Raw genomic sequence first — 27677 nt, forward strand, 5'->3', positions numbered from 1 at the left:
TTGAAATATTTTTCTGTGCTTGTATCTTGTTCATTGGTTTGGAACATGTTCCCCTGTTTCCTCATTTTGCTTGACTCTTTCTGTGTTGTTTTTGTTTGTAATTAATTAATTAATTAATTAATTAATTATTTTTAGTGTATTAGGCTAAAAAGCCCTCTCAGTCTTGAAGGAATGGTTTTGTGTAGGTGATGAAACTTATTTTTCAACTTTGCCCTAGCTCTTGGTTGTTTCTCAATCTTTGTGGTTGTCCTGGCAGCCCAATTTATTCTTGATAGGTTCCTGTTGTTGAGGATGGACAAAGTTCTGTCAGTGTTCCAACGAGAGAGATTTCACTCAGCACCCAGTTTCAAGAGAATTGGAAGCCAGGCCCTCAAGGCAGCAGCTCTGAAAGTCTGCAACTCTGTACAGTCTTGTGGGGCTGTAATAATAAACCCTGCTGTCCTCCAGATGAGGAGATCTGAAGATGTCCCCTGGGTGACTGTTTCAGGGGGCTCCAGAAGGATGAATAAGCTCCTTTCTGGGGGGCTGCTGTTGAGCTGTAGTGAGGCCAGGGGAAAACACAAGAATAGTGTTCTCTGGTTTTGCTCAGGAATTACTCCATAGTCTCTAGGTGTGTGGCAAATCTGAAGCCTGTCCTTCTGATGAAGCTGTAGGACACATAAATAGGCCTTTTTCATAGGAAGACTGGGGTGTGTTTCAGTCTACAGTCTGCATGGTGCCTTGTGGGTAGTTACGTACCAGGAACTAGCTGTCTTTCTCATTGTCACAGTCCTGTGGACGCTAGGTACTCAAACCTGAAGGCTGCCTGGGCCAGATGATCAACAGGCATCATTGCACGTGCCTGCCAGCATTAGCAATGTAGCTGGAGAGCAAAGGTGGCAGGCTCTTCCCACTGGCTTTATCAAGGCAGCAAGAAAACACTTTGTGTGTCTGCTGGATTTAGTGATGAAGCTGCAGAGGGCAGGAAACAGGCGTGCCACCAGCTCTAGCAAGGGAGCAGGAGAATACTTTGGCCACATGTGCCCTCAAGCCTCAGTGAGGCAGCAGGAAAGTGCCTACTCTGCAGTGCGCACCCATTAGCTCCAACGAGGCAGCAGGGGAATGTTGTGACCTCTCATACTCTCTTGCCCCAGCAAGGCAGTGTGGGTGTGGTACAATGGTGTGGGCCACCAGATTCAGCAAGGCAACAGGAAAATGAGATGAATGCTTGCCTCTGCCAGCTTTAGCAAGGGAGGAGAGGAGTGACATGTCCATGTGTGCCAGTGTACCCAAGTAGGATAGAAGGAGAGTGCAAAAGTGATGCACCTGGGTGCCTCCATCTCCAGAGAAAGTCTCAACTGTTCCCTGTCCCTTCAGAAGGTGCTTTAAGATTAAGAAATGAATCTTTTTCATAGATAGTCTAGCTGCTTTTCAAACAGCTGCTTTTGCACTGGGTCCTGGGCCAGGTGAAACCACTTGTAAGTCCTTTGAAAGGAGTATCTCAGTTCCCCACAGCCCTTCGGGTCTCTTGGTCAGCCCTACTGGTTTTCTAAGACATTAGAGGCTCATTTTTCTGGTATAGGCCCCAAGGGTTGGGGCTTATATGGGGCACAAACCCTTCTCTTCTCTGGGAGAATATATGGACTTGTGAGATCCTTCCCAATTTAGGGTCACCATTCCATGGGTGGGCTTTTTCTCCAGACAGTGTCCCTGGCTCCCCTGCCCATCGTGTCTTTTCATCCTTTGTTGTGGAGGAACAATTCAGCTAGTTTTCAGTTCTTTTTCATAAGGAATTGTTCCATATGTAGCTATATGTTTGGTGTGTCTGTGGTAGGTGGTAAGTCCAAGGTCTTCCAACAATTTCATCTTGGAATGCTCTACCTTCATGTCTGCTCTTTTCTACCCTCTTTTTCTTCAGTCACACTCATAAAGGACTAATTGATGCTACTGTTTTCTTTGTTTTTTCAGAAAAGCCACTTTGAATACATGTATCTTTTCTACTTAAACAACCTTTTTCATTAATTTCATCTTGTATTTTAATTATTCTTCCTGTATCTTTTATTTCATTATGTTATTTTCTTTTTACTCGCATTAGGTATGTTCCAAGTTCCTATGGCTTTAGTGTTTCCTTCTGTGATAAAGGCATTTAAGTTTATAAATGTATTTAGAGTTTAGCTGTTGTACTTTTGCATACATTTCATGTTAATGTGTTTAGTCTACTTTCTAGTTAATTTGCTGTTTTAAATTTTATTTATTTATTTTGAGAGAGAGAGAATCTGCATGCAAGTAGGTTAGGGGCAGAGAGAAGGACAGAGAGAGAATCCCAGGCATGAACCATGAGATCATGACTGAGCTGAAGTCAGACACTTAATTGACTGAGCCACCCAGGCACCCCTAATTTGCCATTTTAGTTTTAATTTATTTTATATTTCACTTATATTATTGCAAATGTTTGTTTCCAAAGAAGTATTTTTGTAAGTCTTCAAAATTAACTTTTGTTGAATTATAAACAGATAATAGTCTGTAACTCACCATTCTTTTTATTTAAATTGTATTTAGTTTTTATTGGTGTTTTGTAGACATGAGAAAACACACTTATTCTCTGAAGTATTAGAAGCTGTTTGTATTTTTATTAGCCTAAGTTTTTAAAATTAATTGTACTATATTAATCCTTGAAACAAAATTACTTTTTGGAGCTGATTTTAAATGCAAAATGTATTAAAATGCTACCATAATCCTATTTTAATCAAGTCAACATTACATTTTAAGAGGTTTTGCTTTATATGTTAGAAGCTCTGAGTGAACATATATCTTTTCTATTTTCCTTTCTCTTTGATTATAGCCTTTACAGAATAGCACTTAATTGTGTATATTGATTTTGTGACCAAAACTGTGTTGAATCATTGTAGTTTATCTGTAGATTCTGTTGGATTTTCTACTTAATTGAATGTATCATTTGCAAATAAGGACAGCATTTCAACTCTTCTTTTTTAATCCTATAATTTTATTTATTTTCCTTCTCTAAGTTTATATGCCACATTATCCAATTCTGTGCTATGTATCCATTATTATCTATTTATCTATCTTAAAGAGAATGTATTTATAGTGCTTTAATTACTTAGGATTTTGCCTGAGACTTTCGTTCGTCAGTCTTCAGCTGGTAAAATCTACTGTTAAACTAACCCACTGAGTTATTAATTCAGGTCATTTTATTCTTTTATCATTTTTTGTATATTTTTCAAATAATTTAAGTGATTTTTCAAAAATAATATTTGGTTTCCTGTTGAATTTTTAAGCTTGACTAGTATCTTCATGCACATTTGTAGTAAATATACTTTGTTTTTGAAATACATTTGACAATTAAAATATTTCTAATACCAGGAAGCATGTTTTCTTCTCATTTATTTCTCACTCATATTTAATTTTCTCTTCATATATCTGATTATCTTTGTGTTTTAGCCATTTATATGAGAAAATAATTTGAATAAATATTTTGAGTCTTAGATGACCTTATCTTCCTTTCCTTTACCAAGTGCCAGAGGACTTACATAACGAAAGATTTTAGTCTTATTTCAAGTCTTGAAAACCAAGTTTTTCTTGGTTATGAAAATGACATGAAATTGGTCAGAAAGTCATTTAGTAGCTTCCCTTCTTCCAATTCCTTTCAATTTAAACAACCCTTTGGGGTCTAAACCCAAGGAATGATCTCTCCAGATTCTCACACTTGTCAGGTCCTATCATCATTTTTGTCCAGTTAGCTATCAAAAACACAAAGCCTCTATGCTTCATTTTCTATTTTGTCAATCTCAAGAAGAGGTAGCCCCATGTGCTGGAAAACTGCTGAAATCTTGGTCTCTCCTGGGTATTAGCTCAGTAATTTATCATGAGTCTATTGAATATGTCAGAAGATTTTTAAAATAATACAAAATAATACTTCGTCCCAGTTTTTTTTCAGTTGTCTTCAGTTGAAGACATCTTATTGTTAATATTGTGATTAATGATTATACCAATGATTATTAGTATGAATATTACTAATCATAATATGACTTATTATTACTGTTACTGCCACCATCACCACCGTCATTATAACCATTTTATTCTTATTGTCCTCTCTCTCCTCCAGAAGTCTTAAATTTTCTGGGAGCACATGATCAGAGTGTTCATCTTTTTCTTTTTCTGACTTAAAGTTCCCTTGGGTATGTTGTTATTGTCCATTATGCATTTATGGCTGACAGAGTTCTAATGGCTACAGTTCCTATACCAGAGACGATCTGGAGAGTGAGATAAAAGCTTTGGTCTCTGCTATTTTCAGAAGCTAAATTATCACCTGCAAGTGGTCAGTCTATTGTCAGAGTGGAGAAAGAACTCTCTTAAGACTCTGAACAACAAAGAGCCTGAGAGATTCTGAACTTTTGCCCATCATCCTGAAAGCAAAACTGATGTATATTTGGAAGACTAGAGAATCTGGGGTGTGTGTGTGGGGGAAACATAAGCAGTTAGTGAGAAACCTGTAAAAATAATTTTATATTTTGTATAAATATACAATATTGTTTTATTTGTAAGACTTTAGTGTGGAGACACCTCTTTTTTTCAGTTTTGTTTTTTCTACTACTGAATGGCCATTTCTTACTGATAATGTCAGGATATCTTTCCTCCAATGGCTATTCCTTATTAAGGAAAAGTTTTGTATGCTCCTCACTTTCCCTTCAAAATCATTGCCTTAATATTTTTCCCTAGTGATATTGCCTTGAAATCTTTCTTTGGATTAATCATTAGTATTCCTAACTTAAGCCTTCTGTAGAGTGCTTGCAGAATTAACTACCACAAGCAATTGGTGCAACTTTTCCTTATAAACACATCATGTTCCATGTAAAAGAAACATCTCAGAAAGGTATGATCCACTGACAACGAACAATGCATTATTCTTTTTATTAATTATTAATGCAGTTTTGCCTACAAGAAACTTTAGCTTGTGTTCCATAATGACTAAAATTCCCGACACTTATTAGCTCTGTAACTTAGACAAATCACTTAACTACTTTGGGTTTCTTTTTCATGATCTGCAAAATAGGAATAATAACTGTACCTATCTCATAAGATACTTATGAGCATTAAATGAATTAAATACATCTAAATATTTACAAGAGCACCTAGCAATCAGCAATTGCTGTTACCTGAGTGCTAGTATTAGAGAGTAGGTAATAAATAGCTTACGGAGAATTAATTCCATTCTTTTTTTTTTCCGTTTTTAACAATATAGCCTGACGTTCTTAACAGTTTGCTTAAAACTTGGAAACCCAGAAATCTTCCTGAACCCACCCCACCCCACTGTCAATCTTGAGGTGAATGTTTGCTGAGCCAGAGAATCTCAACTTTGCACTTCCTCATCCATATCCATCTAGTACCTCTCTTTTCCCCCCTACCTTTTTGTCATGATGACATGGCAAACATAGTCAAATCTATAGTAAATGGTCACTTTGTAACACCCGCAGATTGTAACTGACCAGCAAAATCAGGACCTCACTATTTTGATCTGGTTTATTTGGTATTTTTCAGAGTACTTGATGCCACTCATTACTCTGTTATAAAACCAACTTAGTTGATTACAATTATCATTAAAAAAATTAAATTTATAAATAGATTAGAGATTATAACATATACAGTTACATGTAGTTTTGTTAAATTTTAATTTCAATATGTGTGTATAATTTTTTTCTTTGTTAAAGAGGGAAAATTTTTTCTGAGTGTGTGCTTTGTATGGCTCATGATCTAGAAATTGAAAAGCACTGCTTTATTTCATTTCTGGCTTAACCTAAAGAATAAATAAATTCATTTATTCATGAATAAAGGAAGAAATTAGAGAAGAGAATTGCCCAGGCCTTAATTCTGGCTTTAGCAAAACTACTTTGCAGGACTTTGAAAGGTGAGAGGCAGAAGAGGTACTCAGGTAGTGACCATGATTTTGAACTCATTGGTAATGCTTAAAGAAACAGAAGATCCTGATGCTTATAAATATTTACTTAAATGGAAGTACTAAAAACATATTTTATGAAGTCTTTTTAAATAGTTTTTATCTTAGATCTACAAGGTTCTTTGACACATACACACCAGCCATTCAGTTAGGAATTTCTTGAGCTAACGGAAGCTATCCTGCGATGCATTCCACTGCTCTACGTCGTATTATTTGCAACAACGTCATTAGGATAACATATGCTAACTTTGGCAGAATACACTGAGAACCTAATGCAATTATGCAGTACCTATCCTGATGGAAGAGAACTCTTCCAGCCAGTCTCTAGCCCACCTGAAAACTTTTCCTGACGCCTTGGAAAGACTTGGTCAATGAAAAAAAAAAAAAAAAAAAAAAAAGTAACTCAAAGAGAAACTATCATGCCAACTTCAAGTTTATAAGAGAAGAAAAGAGATGATCTAATATAGGCATATTTGTAATAAAGACTGAAACACAAAAGAATGATAACATAGCTAGAATAATTAATTTTCAATAAGCAAAAGTGGAAGAATGATATATTAGTTGCTCAATTGGAAAAGATACTTCATAGATGATTTTAATCTACTTATTAAGCACTCCACTTTGTTATACTAGTTTTAGTTTATAAATTATGAAATTGATATAAAAAATTCAAACATGCCCAAGTCAAAACAATCAATTGCAGATATTATTTCCAAATGCAGACGTGTTAACTCCAATTTCAATTATTTTCTATGATATCATTAAAATTTTTTTTTAATATATTGACCAGAGAAAAGAAATTGAGAAGAAATCTACCTTTCAGAATAAATCTGTAACTGTGTCAGTGAGGCAAATAATAGTAACAGAGAGAAAAATTTCTTCAAATTTCTTCTTTACACCACAGAGATATTACAAGCCAAAGAGTGGCTTTGATTGGCCTCAAGGTCTCTAGGCCAAAGGGATTTGAACACTAATTTTAGAATTTTTATTTCTGATTCATTATTGGAAAGTAATGTGTAAAAGGTGAACAATGAAATGAGTGGCTGAAAGAAAATAGGAGATGTGCCAGGAAGGTCAGATTTGAAAAAGGGAAACCATAAACCTTGAAGCCTGATAATGATGGGAACCTGAAAATAAATAGTAGGGTCACAACACAAAAGGCTCAAATATTATGGTAAAGAACACGAACTAATCCTATGTACAATGAAGAGAACCTGGATCCTCTTTGGCTAGCATAATTAATTGGTTAAAAATGTATTTTATGGCAAACCTTTCATAGCAAGTAGGGATATTGGAATATATGTGAAAGAGAAAGTTTAAAAATCTACTCTGCCCCCAAAAGGTGAATATATTTGGAAAAGGATTAAAAATAATATTTATTCAGTGCTTATAGGATATCAGGCATACTCTATGCATTATCTTGAATTTTATTACAGTCATGTCCCATTGGAATTATTTATTCCATTTTGTATGTGAGAAAACCTAACCTCTGAGTTTAGATAAACTAGAAGATCTCGGAAAGCCACTTAGTGGGAGAATCAGGATTAAAGCTACTTTCACTCTTTATTATCCCACTTTCCTCTCATTTCCATCAAGTTACTTGACATTTCCAATAACTAGAATAATTAAATGATAGTAAGACTTTTATAATAGTTAATGGAAATTGTTTTTATGATAATCAAATGTATTTTACCCAGTGTCATTAGCAAGATGCCTATAAGCTGAGCCATAAAGTCAACTATTTATTGCAAACAAGGAAAAACTGGTCTCCTGTACTGTTTGAATTATAATGAAGGTAACAAGATTTCTGCAGCCTGGGAGTTACCCATTTCTGGTCATTTATCAACATAGTAATGAGATTATTAGCAAGTTGCTTTTCCTTTCTTTCTTTTTAAACCATCTTGATCCATTTGACTTCTTCCATTTGCTTGAATTGTAGGGAAAATAATTCAATACATACTAATGAATTCTCAATTTACATAAATCATTTCCCTATGTGATTTATAATCCTGATTTAAATATATCTCAAAGAAAGTCTATTATATGTATAGGCATAATTCTAATAATCATGCTGTTTATAATCTAAAAAAAGGAAAAGATTAGATGACCTCAAGCCACTCTGAAATGAGCCTTTTTTCTTACTTTTCACCTCTTTATCAGTCTGTCAATTAGAGAAATTAAGTATATTCCCCATCTTGCATTACTTTCAGCAATGCATTACTGTTGTAATGAGTAATTAAATTCTTTTACAAAATTGGTTAGATATTTTTACACTAAGAAAAGCATAAATAAATATGAATTCATGAATTTACCTATTTATGTCTTCTACAGTGTATTTTATGACAGCTTAATAAATTCCAAACACAATTTAGGGACTGGAAATAAGACTAAGAATGAAAGAACTCTTACAAAATTTACAATGTGTGAAGAGAGAAGAGATAGGATAAACAAACAAATAAGATAATTTTGGCTGCATTAAGGCAAAAAATCATGGCATGATAGACTTGGAGTGGGTGGATGTGATTTTTCTTTTTTTATTTCTTTTTTTTTTTTTTTTGTCTTTTTAATGGTGTGATAAGAAAAGTTGTCTTTAACGCACTGACGCTTATCCTGAGACCTGTAAAACCAGGAAGAGTTAGCCCTTCAGACATATGAGCAAGGAGTGTTCTGGCACAAGAAAGTACAGAGGAAATGAGGAAGGCTCAGCTCATCTCAGGAACATCAAGGGCAGTTGAGTAAACAAACTATAGATGAGGGTCAGATCACTTCAGACTTTATAAGCCATGGTAAGGAGTTTGGACTTTATTCTAGGTGTGATGGGAAGCCAGGGCAGGTGTTAAGCAAATGGATGATATAAACTACTTAGTTTAAACTCCACGAGAGCAAGAATCTTTGTCTCTTTTGTTTACTGATATTTTCCAAGTCTCTCAAACATTATCTGGTATGGAATTTGGGCTCAATTAATGTGTATTGAACTGAAAAAAAAAAACACAACAAATATATAAAGATCTTTCTGCCATTTTTAGTAGAAGGAAACTTAAGTCTTAACGTTTTCTGAGTGAATAAATAAATGCATCATCTGAATCTTCCTGACAGTGATTCTTATTGTTAATAATAATGGTAATCATGGTAAGAATCTTTTCTTGATATTTAATTTCATTTGCTTTTGAAGCCTTATAGATACCTGGGTTGTTTGTTCTCTCTCAGATCTGAATTCCAAAAATCTACTAAAGCAAACAAACTCTCATGACAGGAAGGTAGATAATAATTCACGAGATTTTATTTGTGTCCATCTCATGATAAAAAATAATAATTTGACCACTGCAGTAATACTTGGTTAGTTCAGAAAAAAAATACATTGTGTAACAGGTAATTCATTTAAAGTCATTAAACTGATGAATTATTTAATTTTCTCCAATTAAGTAAGCTGAGGTAGGTACTTCTTTATGTGAAGTAGTAATCATTGCATTTTCTGTGACACTTGGTCTGCTGGGATCAATGATTCTTTGTCCTCATCCTGTCATGGAAAACAAACAGGCTACAGCTGACAAACTTTGTATTTTCTTGCCAGTTGTTGTAAGACACTGCACTAACCATGGTGAAGATTGGTGAAATGAATGGATTCAGTGTGGTACATCCTCATAACCATAGATTGGCTATAACAGAGTTATTGTTCATTGACCAGAAACATACTCTTTCTTAGGCCCTGTATTATGAATAGTATTTTCTAACATTCAATATTCTGCTTCATGCTTTTTTGACATATCTACTATGGAAAATGCATTCCTCAGGCAGCCTCTGCTGATTGCATAAATGACTAGTTAGTTTATTCAATATTGATTAGGAAGTGAACTCATTATATCTTTACCAATGGTAGAGTAAGAATGGAAAAACAACTTGTCTCAATTTGTTAAATAACCAAAGCAAAAAGAAGCAGTTTCAGAGAGTATAAATGAAGTAGTTTGGGTATAGTGGTCCTAGAACTCATTTATAGATAAGTCATCGTGTTACCCTCAAAGATGTCCTTTACTCTGTTAGATCTAAGTCTCCCCATCTATAAAGTAAGAAGTTTTACCTTACTTAACATGAAAGTCCTATTACTAAATTGAGGTCATTTAGAGTCAAGGGTCAGAAACCCAGTCAAACTTGTGTTAACTACTAAAGGGGAATTTGCTTGAACAATATGAGTTTCTCTTGAGGGACTAAATATAGAAAGTGAATTATACCTCAGTAAAGCTGAAAATGACAAGTAGGAGGCGAAAATTCACCTATAGTTCCTCTTCTTCGTCTTCACATATGCATTTTCTCCATATGCATTTCTCTACATTTCTTCTGTGCTTCTATCAACTATCTCTGATTTCAATTCTATATAATCTTCTGGTTGAAGTGTCTATAGAGATTGCCTAGAATCTTTGTATTCTGATTACAAATTACCAGGAGAAAAAAATAGTTTTGACTCACCTAGAGTCAGATGTCCAACAATGATCCAATCGATTTGACTCAGTCAGTCATTCGATGTTGGGGGGTTATGTGAGCTGATACTTACAGCTTACAAAAGCTGATACTTTTATTGAAAACAAACCAATTGAGTAACAAGTCCACTACAGGCCTCATAGCACCGGACAGTATGTACAAACTTCTATTTTTCTTCTATTCTTTCTTTCTCTTCTACTTTTCTTCTTGTATAAATTTATACTTTGTGTTAAGGGAAAACCCTAAATTACCAAATTTTGTCAGGCAACAACATAGCAAGGATTTGGACTGAAAAAAAAAAACAAAACTTTTTTTTTTCCTACTCCTCATGGTGAGTAGGAATTCCCAATGGAAATTATTTTTCCCTTCCACTGAGTGCAGGGGTCAAGAGAAGCATGCTTTCTTGGAAGAGGAATGTCTTCTTTGGGTCCTTAGGCTTTTTTGTTGGTTTGTTTTTTCCTTCCCAGTCGTCCTTAGTATTTCCACTTTGACAGATTCTGAATGTACTTCTTCTTCCTCATGCCTCATGCATTTCAAAAGCGTAAACTCAAGGCCTCCAAAGAAACTCATAGGCTAAGAGGTGACTATCTTTCACTTACCTCTAAGAGTTACTAATTTCACTAAATTTGGGAGCTTTACAATTTCCTTGCTTGTCTAGTAGTTTCAGCTTGGAAGTTTGTTCAGGGTCTTCAATCTGTCATCCTACAGTAAAACAAATTTAGGCTATGGTTTTAAATGTAAACTGGAAATCATTTTAGGTAATTTTTAAAAAGAATTTCATACTCACATATTAGATTCATAGAAAGTACATGGAATTGTCATTTATTCTTTCATCTGTTCTTATAGAAACTGTGAGCTTGACACTGATTTGGGGTGTGAAATAAAAAGATGACTTAGTCTTTTAAGGACCTTGAAAAATTAAGGTCAGTTTCCAAATACATGGAAAGGTCTACTTTCTTGAGTCTCTCCAGGGAGAAGCATGATTATACTATTTTGTTGGTTGTTTCCTTATTATCAGAAAATAGAGAAGGAAGCGTTTAGATGTAGTAAATATGCTATTTCTATAGGTTTGGCACCTCTTTTTACAGTTATGGCTCCTCCTGCTTGTCTGTTTTAAGGATGTCACTTTGGCTTCTGAAAACGTAACTAATGATTGCTGTACATGCAATTTTCAGCCTCTAAACTGGCTAATGTTCAAACACTTTGTCAAATCTCTTTGTAATATTTGGATTAAAGTCATGAAAATGAAAAAGAAGGCAATGGTGAGAGAAATTTGCAGACTGTAAAATCAGAACTAGCAAATGGTAATCAGCTGTATAAGTTAATTGGATTTTGAAAAGAACCAAAATGAGAATGTCGAAAGTAGATTAAGTTCAGACTTAATCAGACTAATATTAATTCTGATCAATTTACCTAATAATTTAGCCCCTTTCTTCCTTGAAAAATGGCATCCCTGCTTATATCTGGAAGAACTTCAGAATGGTAGCATATGGTGCAGGCATCTGTAAGCTGCAGCAGTAATTGGAGCTGCTATTTTGTGGTTTGGGCAAGACCACTAACTATTTCTGGAGCCCTGACATAATGGTAAACACAGTGCAGAGGCTAAACTTGAACACACAGGGTCCTAAGCACAGGCCAACTCTCTTAAAGCTGAAAACTAAGAATGTTTGAATATGATGTCTTTCCTACATCTTTTATCAGTTTCCCAGCCCTTTATTTCCATAGTGACTTCCAGGAGCCCTTTGGTTCTATAGGCCCATCTCTCAGCCCAAGTCCATGCACATCCAACCCTAGACACATAGTTTCTTTAGACCTTCTCCCACCCTAACATCAAATTATATTCCATGATCTATATTCCATGATCTTTGAATTTTACACTGTGAGCTAAGTAACTGGATAACTGAAAAGCTTCAGTGTCTTTTAGATAATGAGGGCCTGTCCATTAAAACTCTTGCATTATTTTTATTATTATTATTTTCACTCTGAATATCAAATCAAGGAGTATCATGAAAGGGTTGCATGGCTTAAAGAAGCTACCACACTTACTCACCATGAACTCTATAACTGAATAATTATTCATTCATATTGACCAACTACAATCTGTATATAAAGTTGTAGCGTTTCCCTTGATTTGAAACTGAGTCTACTTAATAATTTTCTTTTAATTTTATACACAAATATATGATGCATTCCATAAAAATTATAAAAATGTAAGAATTTTGTCACTTGAGAAAACAATGAAATAGAAAATTCACTTGCATGTGAAGTTCAGCCCTAAATGATGCTACATATTTAGAGATTATCATTTATCCATGGGAGAGGATGTGAGTAGGAGATAGAGAATGAAGCCCTGGAGTATATTAAAACAACAACAAAAAAAAGAGTTTTATTTTTCTATCCTCATAGTTGGGCACAAGTCTTTATACCTGAGTCTGACAGTAATACATTCAGGGTTAATACTCAGCATAATTTCCAATTAATCATTTCAGGATTTCTTCCTGGAAGACACTGTTTATTCTGTTAAATTTGGAAAGATTATAGGAAATAATTTCATCTGAAAATCTGAATTCAAATGAATATTAAAATCTGTTGAGATTTCCGGTGTGCCATAATTTCTGCGTTTGGTATAATGAAATTCAAATTAGAACAAGATCCATGAAGTAATTCTCATAAAAGTTGTATGTTACTGCTTTCTACCACGGAATATTAAGCCCAGGCCCTCCACTAGTATAATTTGTTCTTCCCTTCCTTCATTCCTTCCTCCCTTCCTTCCTTCCTTCCTTCCTTCCTTCCTTCCTTCCTTCCTTCCCACCTGACTGCCTGCCTGCCTTCCTGCCTTCTTTTGTTATTTTATATAGAGAAAGAGAGTAAACAAGTGGAGGAGAGGTGTAGAGGGAGAGAGAGAATCTTAGGGCACCTGGGTGACTCAGTCATTTAAGTGTCTGACTCTTGATTTTGGCTCATGTCATGACCTCACAGTTTTTGAGTTCAAACCCAGCATCAGGCTCTGTCTGCACTGCCAGTCCAGAGCCTGCTTGGGATTTGTTCTCTCTCCTTTCTCTCTTGCCCTTCCCCATGCATGTGTGCCCATGTGCGCTCTCTCTCTCTCTCTCTCTCTCTCTCTCTCTCTCCCTCTATCTCTCTCAAAATGAATAAATAAACTTAAAAAAAGAAAAAAGAGAGAATCTTAAGCAGGCTCCACAATCAACGTGGAGCATGATGCAGGGCTCAGTCCCACAACTCTGAGATCATGACCTGAGCCAAACTCAAGAGTCAGATGCTGAACCCACTGAGCCACCCATGCACTCTAGTCTAATCCTTTTTTATTTAAATTATGAGATGGCTTACCTTTCAACTAAGTAGTAGGTAGAGAGAATCTTGCATTGAGAAAATTCTATAATAATTTAACATTTTAAATCATTATTTCTCTTAATTTTAGCTTACTTCAGAGTTATGCAATAAATAGTCACTTTATTAAGCTCTGTGTTGTGCCAGTGTGTGAAATAAATAATCTAAAACTAGTAATATGCAGTATAGAACAAACAATCAATAATTTAGAGTTAAATGGCTTACTTCTCACCATAAGTGTTAGAAGAGGTCAGAGCGGGAAAATGCTGAAAGCCAGAAAGGATTAAGGAAGTGGGATTGTAATTGGCCATAATTTAGGTGTTCTGAAAGGGAGAAAAGATACATCAGCTAAGAGAGCCTTTTCTCAACAGAAGAGAATGAGATATGATTACAACTAGAGAGATTACCAAAATCTTCAGTTAAAAAGCTCCTGTTATGTTTTGAGGTTCCCCATCAAAGGTATTATTTCATGGTGGTGAAGAGCACAGGTCAAATTTACATACTAGTTCACGCTCTACCAACTTATAGTTATATGAGCTGGCAACTTACTTAATTTCCCCATCCCAAATCTCCCAGGTCTGGAAATTGAAAAAAAAAAAAAAATAGTATTTACCACATAGAAGGCTAAAAAGAGATAAAGAGGTTATCTAACAAAAACAAAGCATAAACAAAAACAAAACACAACAACAACAACAAAACAAATTTGCACTGTGCCTGGAGTAGGTCTGTTACTCCCCACTACTTTTGTTTCAGAAGTTTATTGATGATCTTAATTATAGATGGAGAAGATATATACCTGCATTGTATCTATTCTAACATCACAAATTCTACCATTAAAAATGTATCCCCATGGATTATGCCTACATCACTCTCTATAATGGCTCATTCACGTAATGGAATATACCATTCACCTCCTTGTATGTCTTAGCAGTTCACTTATTGATCAAAGATTTTCAATTGCTACCACTTTTCATTGTACCTTTTACATTGTTAGTGAGTATAAAATGGTTGAACCATAAAATAACTGTGTTGTGGTTAGGGGACAGTTTAGTACCATTACCTGAGAAGGGCAATTACATCTATGTTTTATCTGTATATACTGCATTTTTGTGTTTTTTTGAAAACCAAAAAATTCCCCCAATGTCAATGTTACTTAGCAATATGCTTCTCAATGATCTCGTGAACAGATTTCTGCCTTGCACCCACAGTTTTCCGTAATTTTATTAGGAACTTCACCAGTTGCTCATGTCATTTGAAACCTGGGTTCATCCTTAAGTATTCTGCTTTTTTTTACATTTTATGTCTGATCTGTCAAAAAAAATCTAGTTGATTGTGCTTTCAATATAGCCACATATCTATTCATTTCCCTCCATCTTCACTATAGCCACTGTGGTTCTAGCCATAAGAATCTCTCATCTGGATTACTACAATAGCTTCATAACATATCACCCTGTTCCTATCCGTGAAATTGTATAGTCTTCCAACAGCTGCAGAAAGGATTTATTTAAATACAAGATTATATTCTTTTCTTTTCTTTTCTTTTTTTGAGAGAGAGAGAAAAAGAGAGAGAAAGCACACATGTGGCAGGGGAAGAGGGAGAAGGAATCTTAAGTAGGTTCCATGCTCAGTGCTGAGCCCGAATGCTGAGTGCAGAGCTTGATCCTACGACACTGGGATTGTGACCTGAGCCAGTATCAGAGTTCGATGCTTAAGTGACTGAGCCACCCAGGCACCTCACATAGATATTCTTTTCAAACTTTGCTAACTGTCCCTCTTTATACTCAATAAAAATGGAATTACCTTAAGGCTCTACTTGATCATGTCCTCCATTACTACCGTGGTGTCTATTGTGCATGGTTCACTCCATTCCAGTCCTAACAGGCTTTCTTACTTGTCCTTCAAACATAGTACTTATGTTCACATCTAATAACAAGTTCTCAAAATTTTTCCTTCACCTGGACTGCTCTCTCCATTGATATGTACATCTGCTATCTTTACCTTCTTCAATCTAAATTCTTAGCCTTTAAATGAGGCTTACCTTTATTACCCCTTGCCACTTATTCTGTAAACTATGTCCATGCCATATATGCAGTTCAGCATCGCTGATACAAAACCTGCTATTCTTTTATTTTTCTTCCCATTAGACTTATTTTATATATATTTAAACGTATATGTACATATGTGTGCATATGAATATACATATATAATTTTATTTGTTGTCTTTTCCCCCTGTAGATTAGAGAAAACATTTAGAATAGTTCCTCGCACATAATTAGTGTTCAAAAATATTTTGTGAGTGAATGAAAAAATGAATTGCAATTATGATTATATGGTGATTGTTGCCAAGTATAAAATGCTCTGGGATTATCTAACAGGAAAACCTTGCTAAGACCGTCATGACAGAAAAGGCGTACTAAAGAAAATAGTATTTATGTGGAAGTCTGCAAGAGGAGTAGGAATTAGCTCCACATGGGAGCCAAGTATTTAAGAACAATGAAAACAGAAAGTGTGTTTCTTGGTCCTAAGGCAAAAGAAGCATGACCTGTTTGAGGAATTTAAGGAAAGACAAAATGACGGATGCCATGGATAGAATGGAGAGTAACTGCTGATGATGCTAAAATTTTTTTTTTTAATTTTTTAATTTTTTTAATTTTTTAATATATGAAATTTACTGTCAAATTGGTTTCCATACAACACCCAGTGCTCATCCCAAAAGGTGCCCTCCTCAATACCCATCACCCACCCTCCTCTCCCTCCCACCCCCCATCAACCCTCAGTTTGTTCTCAGTTTTTAACAGTCTCTTATGCTTTGGCTCTCTCCCACTCTAACCTCTTTTTTTTTTTTTTTCCTTCCCCTCCCCCATGGGTTTCTGTTACGTTTCTCAGGATCCACATAAGAGTGAAACCATATGGGATCTGTCTTTCTCTGTATGGCTTATTTCACTTAGCATCACACTCTCCAGTTCCATCCACGTTGCTACAAAAGGCCATATTTCATTTTTTCTCATTGCCACGTAGTATTCCATTGTGTATATAAACCACAATTTCTTTATCCATTCATCAGTTGATGGACATTTAGGCTCTTTCCATAATTTGGCGATTGTTGAGAGTGCTGCTATAAACATTGGGGTACAAGTGCCCCTATGCATCAGTACTCCTGTATCCCTTGGGTAAATTCCTAGCAGTGCTATTGCTGGGTCATAGGGTAGGTCTATTTTTAATTTTCTGAGGAACCTCCACACTGCTTTCCAGAGCGGCTGCACCAATTTGCATTCCCACCAACAGTGCAAGAGGGTTCCCGTTTCTCCACATCCTCTCCAGCATCTATAGTCTCCTGATTTCTTCATTTTGGCCACTCTGACTGGCGTGAGGTGATATCTGAGTGTGGTTTTGATTTGTATTTCCCTGATAAGGAGCGATGTTGAACATCTTTTCATGTTGATGATGCTAAAAATTTAACTGAGTATTTTCCCAAGGATTCTCCTATTTGGAGCAGGTGCATCTTTTATTTAGCATTCTCAATTAAAATAGATTAGGAATCAATCAACTAACAATGATGTTGTGGAGATTTCCAGTTAGTTTTTTGTTACTAAACAACTGAGTGCATATATCCAGGTCTTTAAACCTGGGTTGCCTACAGGAGGGTGGGTGGGGCATGAAAAGTTTCTCTGAGACTGTTCAGTGATTCGTATGGAGCAAGAGAATGGTCTGGACAAATGTAGGGTTTCTGGGAATAGAAAGAAGGGAGTAGATGATGGATGTTTGGAAATAGAAACTGCAGGGCTTAGAGATTGATTGGATTGTACCACTTGGTCTCACTTAGGGAATGTTGAGTGCTAGAGATTTCACTTACAAAATGTTTTCCTTGTCTTCACTGAGAGATTAATTTGTTTTTCTGTCCTCCTAGGAAATTATGAGAGTTTATTTTTTATCTTTTTTATTATTAAATATAATTTATTGTCAAATTTGTTTCCATACAACACCCAGTGCTCATCCCAACAGGTACCCTCCTCAATGTCCATCACCCACTTCCCCCTCTCCCCCAGCCCCCATCAACCCTTAGTTTGTTCTCAGTATTTAAGAGTCTCTTATGGTTTGCCTCCCTCCATCTCTGTAACTTTTTTCCCCCTGCCCCTCCCCACCCCGGTCTTCTGTTAAGTTTCTCAGGATCCACATATGAGTGAAAACATATGGTATCTGTCTTTCTCTGCCTGACTTATTACACTTAGCATAATACCCTCCGGTTCCATCCATGTTGCTACTAATGGCCAGATTTCATTCTTTATCATTGCCAAGTAGTATTCTATTGTATATTATGTAACATATAATTTAAGAGTGCAGGCTTGGGCAACCCCACTGGTGAGGGGTTTATGGGTGAGCTCTGGGTCTCCCACCCGTTAACGAGATGGATGAAGGTGGGCTTCCTCTTACGAGGTCAGGCATAGAACCAACAGAAGTACCAGCTGTTCACCAGAAAATAACGGTGGCATTTCTAAACCAATTTGTGGTGCGCACAGTACAGTTCCTCAACCACATTTCTACAGTTTGTAAGGAGAAACTGGCAGATCTTTCTCGTCATATATAACAAATTGAAACAACTCTCAGTATTTTAGATGCAAAGTTGTCATCTATCCAAGGCCTAGATGTCACACTTGAAGTATCTCCTATAAGTGACACTGATGTCACAAGTAAATCAATTGTATTCTGAAACCACTTCAGAGCAATCACAGCAAAACAGTTGATAAGACTCTGGACCATAGGAAAGTGAAGTAACATCAGAAAATAATTATAGCCAAGGACCCAAGATGTGCCATGTATCTCAAAGTGGCTCAAATGGATGTTCCAGTGATGGCAATAAGATTTTAAAAATGATATTGGAAGGATCTACATCTTCTTTGAGAGGTCAGAGGCTCCAGGGCCTTGTGGCAAAGGTGAAAGAAATACAAGAGAAAGTTCAGATAAATCTTCCTTTAGTGATTAAGCTTAATTTTGGTAACAATTACATATGTATGTGTAGGTATTCATTTACATTCTATAAGAAAGAGAGACTGAACTGGAACTCTTACTCAGAGAAACATCAAATGGCTATATATCCATCACCAAGTTTCTTCTGTGTTAGAAGCACAAAGCATTTATAACCTGGAGAAAAAACAAACAAACAAAAAACCTGCAGGCTTTAAGCAAGCCAGATCCTAATAATGAATTTGTCACTCACAAATGACCTTGATGAGGTTATTTCTCCTAAGTCTCCATTTCATTACTAGTGAAAGGACGATAACTCCTCCATGGATCGTTATGATTATTAACCGAGAGGATATATATAAATTATGTAGCTTCATGCTGGCCACTAAGTAAATGCAGAAGGTACAGAAACTATTACTGTCATTAAGAATTTACATAGCTTCCTCAACATAAAGTCATACATTTCCAGGAAGCATGAAAGCCATCTTATTTATTGAAACAAAGCATGATGTCAGAACATTGCTATGGCTATAAGAGGCTTAAATTTGTGTGGAGTCAAACTAAAATTTTAATTTTTTTACTTTTTTTATTTTGAGAGAGAGAGAGAAGGAGCAAATGGTAGAGGGACAGAGAGAGGGAGAGAGAGAATCCTAAGCAGGTTCTGTGCAGCATGGAGCCTGATGTAGGAGTCAGTCTCACGAACTGAACTGTGAGAGCATGACCTGCGCCAAAATCCGATCTGAGTTGGAAGCTTAACTGACTGAGCCACCCAAGCGTTCCATGTGGCGTGAAACTAAATATAAATGACACCAGTGATCCTGAGGAGAGTTATGGAGGAAGTTTCAATTTACTCAACACTGTTGTCCATTCTCTTCTTAGTTCACTATTCTTTCTGACTTCAGGGAGCTTTCCATCAAAGAATAGTAATTTATGTCCATTTCCTGTACATGGCCCATCAAGAATGTTTAATATAGATCTGTCTTCAGAATATTCATGCCAAGTGATTAATAGCTACAATGTTCATTTGCAATTTATTGGGGGATATAATTTAAATAAATATGTTTTAAGGCCAGTACTTGCCTTATATTGGTTATTTTGGGAATGATGTTTTTTTAATGTCTCAAATTTGAGATGGAGATAAAAATCTCTTTTCTATTACTAAGGATCTCTTATAGTAGGTGCCTCATTTTATTATTTATTTACATACTTATTTATATTTATTCAATTTATTATTTTTTAAATGTTTTATTATTTATTTTTGAGAGAGAGAGAGATCGCATGAACAGGGGAGGAGCAGAGAGAGAGAGGGAGACACAGAAACCGAAGCAGGCTCCAGGCTCTGAGCTGTCAGCACAGAGCCCGATGTGGGCTCAAACTCACGAACCATGAGATCCTGAGCTGAGCTGAAATTAGATGCTTAATCGAGTGAGCCACCCGGGTGCCCCAGGTGCCTCCTGATTTTAAACTCATAGATATGAGTGTTGGAAAGGATTACAAAAGGTCCAGTTACTTGCTTTCAGAAAGATAGGATAGATTTTTCCTCATTCTTCATTTTAAATAACTTGAGTCTCAACAATATTAATTTCTTTTAATGTTTATTTTTGAGAGAGAGAGAGAGACAGAGCATGAGTGGGGGAGGGGCAGAGAGAGAGGGAGATACAGAATCCGAAGTAGGCTCCAGGCTCTGAGCTGTCAACACAGAGCTGGATGCGGGGCTCTAACTCACAGACCCCGAGATCATGACCCAAACTGAAGTCGAAGTCGGATGCTCAACCGACTGAGCCACCCAGGTGCCCCGAGTCTCAACAATATTAAGTAATCTGCCCATAGTCAGGTATTAAAAGTCTGGGTGGCTTGTATTGTATCTTCTGTCTTCTACTTATAGTACCACCTAGAGCTCCATGCCTGATACTGAGGAGGAACAACCCCAAAGTGGGCCCCACTCTGTAGCATTAGGAAAATGTGTCAGTAGCACCCATAGCCAATCTAATAATGAAAGTTATTAAGCAGAGGGACTTGCCCATCAAAGTGGATCTCTTTGAATAAAAAGCCTGACATGGATTTCTCACAGGCGCCAATGCGGTCTCAAAAGCCATTTGACTTTTTTTTTTTTCTTTAATGTCTGATTGTAAAACTTTGAAATATAAAGCTTCAGCATGAAAACCCTGACATAGCCTTAACTACTGTAAAACTAGCAGGCAAAGCTATAATAATTTCAGCTTTATAATATAATCTAAAATTGAATTACTCTCATTTCATGGCAAAGTCAATATTGCTAATGGATTAAAAACATGGCTGATAAAAGTGTTGTTGAATTCATTTTTGGGGAATCACATGAAAAAAATGATTTTTCTTGTGGTCCATGGCAATTGAAACTTGGCATTAATCTGAATAGAAACTTCATGCACTTCAGTAAGTAAATGCTTGAAGGTCAAAATAAATGAGGCTAAAAGTGGGTCTTATTAAGCAGTTGTGAATTTTTTTCTGGCATATCCCCATTGAAAGATGAGGTCCCAACTATAAAAGGCCTAATCTGTGAAGGAGGCAGTCATGGCAAGAGGCTGTTTATCCATGAAGTAGAATTTCTGTCATTTCTGTAAGCGTATTCTAGGAATCAGTCAGTTGGACAATGGATTGAGAATCCTAGGAAAGAGATTCGTCTACGCTACTTTCCAGCTTTGTAAATTTGGGTAAGTCTCTCTGGGTTTACTATATCTACCAAATAAGGGGGTGGTCTGTAAGAATGTGATTGTTTTATGTCTCTGTGATTCTACAATATCCCATACCATGTTCACCTAATTTTAACATCTTCTGAATTTACTATCACTATCATTACTATCATGAATTTATTAACATCTGCAGATGTTAATAGTTTATTGAGGCCTGCTTTAATACTGGGTATACCTTTTTGACCCTAAAGCAAAAGTTCTTCATCTTTTCCTATCAAAAAGGATAAACACCTTAAAGATCTAAACTGAATTTGGAGGCGCCTGGGTGGCTCAGTTGGTTAAATGTCTCGCTTTGGCTCAGGTCATGATCTCATGGTTCATGAGTTTAAGCCCCACATTGGGTTCTGTGCTGACAGCTGGGAGCCTGAAGCCTGCTTCATTTCTGTGTCTTCCTCACTCTCTGCCCCTCCCCCACCCATGCACAATCTCTCTCTCTCTCTCTCTCTCAAATGAACATTAAAAAATATTAAATTTAAATAAAAAAATAAAACAATTTCTAATTAGAGATTGCTTATATCTTCCGTTAACTACAGACTAGCGTTGAATGTTTTCTTTAGGCAACCAGTTTTGGTTATATTATACCACACTCTATCTTTTGTTTGTTTGTTTTTAATTTTTAAATTTTTTTTTTTTATTAGAGAGAGAGGAAGCACTCAAGTGGGGGAGGGGGCAGAGACAGAGAGAGAATCTTAAGCAGATAAGATCTGGAATCATGACCTGAGCCAAAATCAAGAGTCAGGCATTCAACTGACTGAGCCACCAAGTGCTCCACAGTCTGTCTTTTGAAAAAAAATCATTCAAGCCTTCTATTGGACACACCTAATTTTTAATAATTCCGCGTTGATCAAAAAAATAAGTCTCAGGCTGTCAATCAGTCATCCATAGTATCTATAGTGAATGGTAAAAGCCTTGTGTTAGGATTAAGAATCTTAAATTCAATTCCTAGTTCTGTCTTCTGTGACATTTCTCTGTGTAATTGTTTTCTACCTCTCAAAACTTGTATAAAATATCACCTGTCAGAATGTGATAATTTTTCCAAAAACGTATAACTTGAGTATTATCATGATCAAACAATCCTACTCACATACACACACACCTGGTAATGCACATACACTAGCCTGTATTCTTTTTTTTTATTTTTTTATTTTTTTTTAACGTTTATTTATTTTTGAGACAGAGAGAGACAGAGCACGAACAGGGGAGGGTCAGAGAGAGGGAGACACAGAATCTGAAACAGGCTCCAAGCTCTGAGCGGTCAGCACAGAGCCTGACGCGGGGCTCGAACTCACGGACCACGAGATCATGACCTGAGCCGAAGTCGGATGCTTAACTGACTGAGCCATCCAGGCGCCCCACTAGCCTGTATTCTTAAAAAATGGTAGTCTTAAAAAATGATGATCTATTAGAGACAGAAAAAAAAAAAAGCTGACAACTGTTCCAAATTAAAAGAGACTATAAAAATGTGAAAACTAAATGAAATGCCTGGTTCTTGGCTGATTCCTGGATAGAAAAAAATCCTATTAAAGACAGAACTGGAATAATTTGTGAAGGTTGAAATGGACTATATATTAGATAATAGTATGATAGTAATGCTAAACTTTCTATATTGAATACTTGTGTGTGTTTGTGTTCCTGTAGGAATCTGTCCTGTTTTCAGTAGATACTTGCTTAAGTATTTAGGTTGAAGGGGTGCAATGACTGCAGTTTACTCTCAACAGATCAGCAAAATAATAATAAAAGAAGAAAAAGAATATGCCAAAATATTAACAATTGGTGAACCTAGGTGAATTTTTTTCAGAAGATCATTATACCGTTTTCAAAAAATCTTTACAGATTTTTTTTCCTATAAAATGTTTTAGAAAGATAATCTGTTTCACCACTTTGAAGGTCTCTCTCATTAGAATGAGTGTCTTTTTGTTGTTGTCGTTTGTTTGTTTTAAGCCTTGGCTTTTTTGGAGATGCAGAGAAAAAGGAACCATCCTCTACTGTTGGTGGGAATGCAGACTAGTGCAGGCACTGTGGAAAACAGTATGGAAGTTCCTCAGAAGGTTAAAAATGGAATTACTCTATGATCCATTAACCATACTACAGGGTATTTATGCAAAGAATACAAAAACACTAAATCAAAAGGATATATGCATCCTTATATTTATAGTGGCATTATTTACAATACCCAAATTATGGGAAGAGCCCAATATTGCCCCTCCCCCACCCATGCACAATCTCTCTGAATGGATATGGTGTGACACACACACACACACACACACACACACACACACACACAGATACACACACATATACACAGAGGAGTATTATTCAGCCATAAAAAAGAATAAAATCTTGCCATTTGCAACATGAATGGAGCTAGAGAATATAATGCTAAGTGAAATAAGTCAGAGAAAGACAAATACCATAAGATTCTACTCCTATGGAATTTAAGAAACAAAACAAATGAACAAAGGGGGAAAGCAGAGAGAGGGAGAGAGGCAAACCAAAGAACAGACTTTTAACTATAGAGAACAAACTGGTGGTTACCAGAGGGGAGGTGAGTAGGGGATGAGTGAAATAAGTGATGGGAATTAAGGAGAGCACTTGTGATGAGCATTGGGTGTTGTATAGAAGTGTTGAATCACTAAATTGTATACCTGAAACTATAGAACACTCTACTTAACTAACTGGAATTAAAATAAGAACCTAAAAAAAAAGCCATAGCCTTTTTAATGTATTTCACCTTCACATTTGAACTTACATAAAATATATTTGTATTCATGTTATAAGTTCACTGGAAGAATGCAGGGACCTTAAGGACTAAGTACTTTATGCATTTTTATGTATTTTTCAGCATCAGATAGAGTATTTGTGTATAACATGTATTCAACTCATGAATAAATTGGTTGAATAATTTAATTCAAATATGTTGAATTATACTATATGTTAGACACAGGCCTAATTTTGGGGTGCATGAATATGCCATGCATAAACCTTCCAAAGATTCCCATGGCACTTTAAAAAATGCTTCAAACATCTTTCACCCATATTTTTTTATTTCTACCATCTTTGACCTTGTTATATGTCTCTTCCCCTCACTCATATACCTCAGCTACATGTGCTATATATCTATTTACAAAAAAAAATAGATTTTTGCACTTACTATACTTCCTGATCTTTAAGTAGCTTGAGGAAGAGCCAGGACAGGACACTCATATATACCTGGGAGTCAGAACGAGTGTGGCTATTGATCAGAGAAATCATTCTTGAGAAACCAGTACCAAAATTTGTCCTCCAAAAACAATGGGAGAGAGTATGCACAAAGTCAAGTTCATGGTGTTTTCAAGAACTTAAGCTAGTCAAATGTGGCGGAAACATACGGTAAGCATGGAAGCATGAGAGCTGACATAGCTGAGATAAACACATATGTATTCATGAAAATATTATAATATAATGTTAAAGAATTTTTATTTTGAATTTTAGGATAGAAGGAATTTAAGTATGGAAGCTACTCAATAAGAATTGAATTTTAGGACAAACATTCTGAATGGCAGTATGATAATAGAATAAAAAATCAAGCAATAAAAACCAAGATGGGGGGAGATCATTTAGAAGGCTGAATTCTTTTTTTTTTTTTTCCCAACGTTTTTTATTTATTTTTGGGACAGAGAGAGACAGAGCATGAACGGGGGAGGGGCAGAGAGAGAGGGAGACACAGAATCGGAAACAGGCTCCAGGCTCCGAGCCATCAGCCCAGAGCCTGACGCGGGGCTCGAACTCACGGAGTGCGAGATCGTGACCTGGCTGAAGTCGGACGCTTAACCGACTGCGCCACCCAGGCACCCCTAGAAGGCTGAATTCTTAATCCAGTTGTAAATTAAATGTGCTAGCCAGTAGTCATGGGGGTACTGGAAAATGGAGGGAGGAATGGAATTGAAAGGTATCAAAGAAATGACAGAATTAACTTATTTCTTGGATAAATAAAGGACAGGACAAATCACTGTGTACATGATTCCTTATATCTCTGGCTTGAGGAAATAAGTTCAACACAGTGCCATTTATTGAGAGAAATAAGAAAACTCTGCTTCTGCAAAAATGGCTAGCAATTTTGAACCAACCCACATGCTGGGAACAACTGGAAAATCTAATATTTGAAGGCATCACAGTCTTCAAGGAAGCTTGGATTTGCAGTCAAGACCTGAAAAAGGATAGAGAAAAGAGGCTAATTGTTGTTGTTGATTTGTTCTTGATCTACTAGAAAGCGTGGTTGAAATATGAAGAAGATGGGGGCAGAGAATCTAGAGCTGAGAACCACAGAGGTGAAACTGAATTCTCCGTGGACCTATGGATCTTAGGAATAAAAAAAATGAGTTCAGGACCTACTAAAGAAGTTCTCTGATGGAAACCTTGGTCATTCATTCACTAAGCAGCTAAAAGGGCTGCATCCTAAGAATAAATGTGAATGGAAAATAAGCCACACAAGGATTAAATCCCAGTTTTGAATTGGTTTTTCTTTTTTTGAATTTTTAATGTTTATTTATTTTTGAGAGAGGGAGAAAAGAGAGAGAGTGAGAACGAGCAGGGGAAGGGCAGAGAAAGAGGGAAAGAGCCTGAGCCCAATATGGGGTTGGATCCCATGAACTGTGAAATCATGACGTGAGTCGAAATCAAGTGTTGGACACTTAACCGACTCTGAGCCACCTGGGTGCCCCCCAGTTTTGAATTGTTGTAATCCTCGTTATATAAAGGAGATTTATCCTTAATCTGAGAGACAAACAATAACAGTATATCCTCTACTAGGTCATCGAGAGCCTTAAAAAATCTCTACAACTTTTTCTATAATATTCAGAAATTCTTTAATAAGAACTAAGATTAAGACTATGTAAGAACTGAACAAAGTGAGAATGAAAATACTTGCTATGTATCTGACATGAAGTTTTATTTTTTTCAAATGTTTATTATTTAGAGCAAGACACAGAGGGAATGAGGGAGAGGCAGAGAGAGAAGGACACAGAAAATCCCATATTCAATAGGGCTCCATCTCATGACCGATCATGATCTGAGCCGAAATCAAAAGTAGGATGCTTAATTGACTGAACCACTTAGGTGACGCTATCATCTACTTTTTAAACTTCACTGACATGAATCTTTAAAACAGCTGAATTAAATATTAATTAAATGAAGGAAATAATGCAAAATTATTCAAAGAATGGGATACAATATAAATGAATTGAAAAATTCTAGTACTAAAAAAAGTAAAATGAAATTAACTCAATATATGTATTTCACATGGCAGATTAAAGAGTTGAAGAGAATTAGTGGATTGAATGATATGACAGAGAAAAGTATGCTAGCTGAAGAATGCCAATAGAAAAGTATGTAATAATATAGGGAAAGTGAAAGGTATTTATGTAAATATATATTTATATAATTTAAATTTATTTCTATATTTATCTATGGAATCCCAGAGGAATAGGACAGTGAACACAAGGTAAAAAGAATGAAAACAGAAAAATTTTCCAAAACTGAGAAAATGCCACAGATCCAAGAACTGCAACATATTCAAGAGAAATATATAGAAAACCATAAAATCTTAAAGGCAGCCAAAGGAAGAACAAGTCAATCTTTAAAAGAACAATACAAGGATGCACTGTTGAGTTTTCATCACAAATATGGAAGCCAAAAGAATTTGTTAATTCTTGAAAAATTAAAAATGAAGTTTACATAAAAAACTTTTAGATAAAAAATAACTATGAAATTTTAGTGACTCAGTATCTCTATCTCTATCTCTATCTCTATCTCTATCTCTATCTCTATCTCTATCTCTATCTCTATCTCTATCTCCTCTATCATCTCTCTCTCTATCTCATACACACACTCATACCCCTACCTAAAATGTACTTCATAGCAGAAAGATGACTCCTGATAATAATCCTAGAGATTCAGGGTATAATCAAGGTTGGAGAAGGGTATGCATGTGGGTACATCTGATATAACATTTATAGAAAGAAATAATTATTACTTGGCATAGGGTCCTAAACGTAAAGAGAATTAAGATGCATAGTGATAATGGAACATAGGGCAGAAAGTGAATAAACAACTTAAAATATTCTCAGCACTCATTTTTGGAAAGTGGATAAAGGACCAATTCATATTAACCTTGAATAAAGTGTATATTTGTTATAGTTAGGGTAAATACTAAAAGAAAAATGAGAATGTGTAAATAA

The 27677-nt window shown here is 35.9% G+C and overlaps 1 pseudogene; it reads left to right on the top strand.

Annotated features, from left to right (window-relative positions):
• Positions 1 to 18176: 18176 nt before the first annotated feature.
• Positions 18177 to 18752, top strand: LOC131486193 (WASH complex subunit 3-like; annotated as a pseudogene).
• Positions 18753 to 27677: the final 8925 nt, after the last annotated feature.

This window comes from Neofelis nebulosa, chromosome 9 (genome assembly GCF_028018385.1).
Source record: "Neofelis nebulosa isolate mNeoNeb1 chromosome 9, mNeoNeb1.pri, whole genome shotgun sequence".
NCBI lineage: Eukaryota > Metazoa > Chordata > Mammalia > Carnivora > Felidae > Neofelis > Neofelis nebulosa.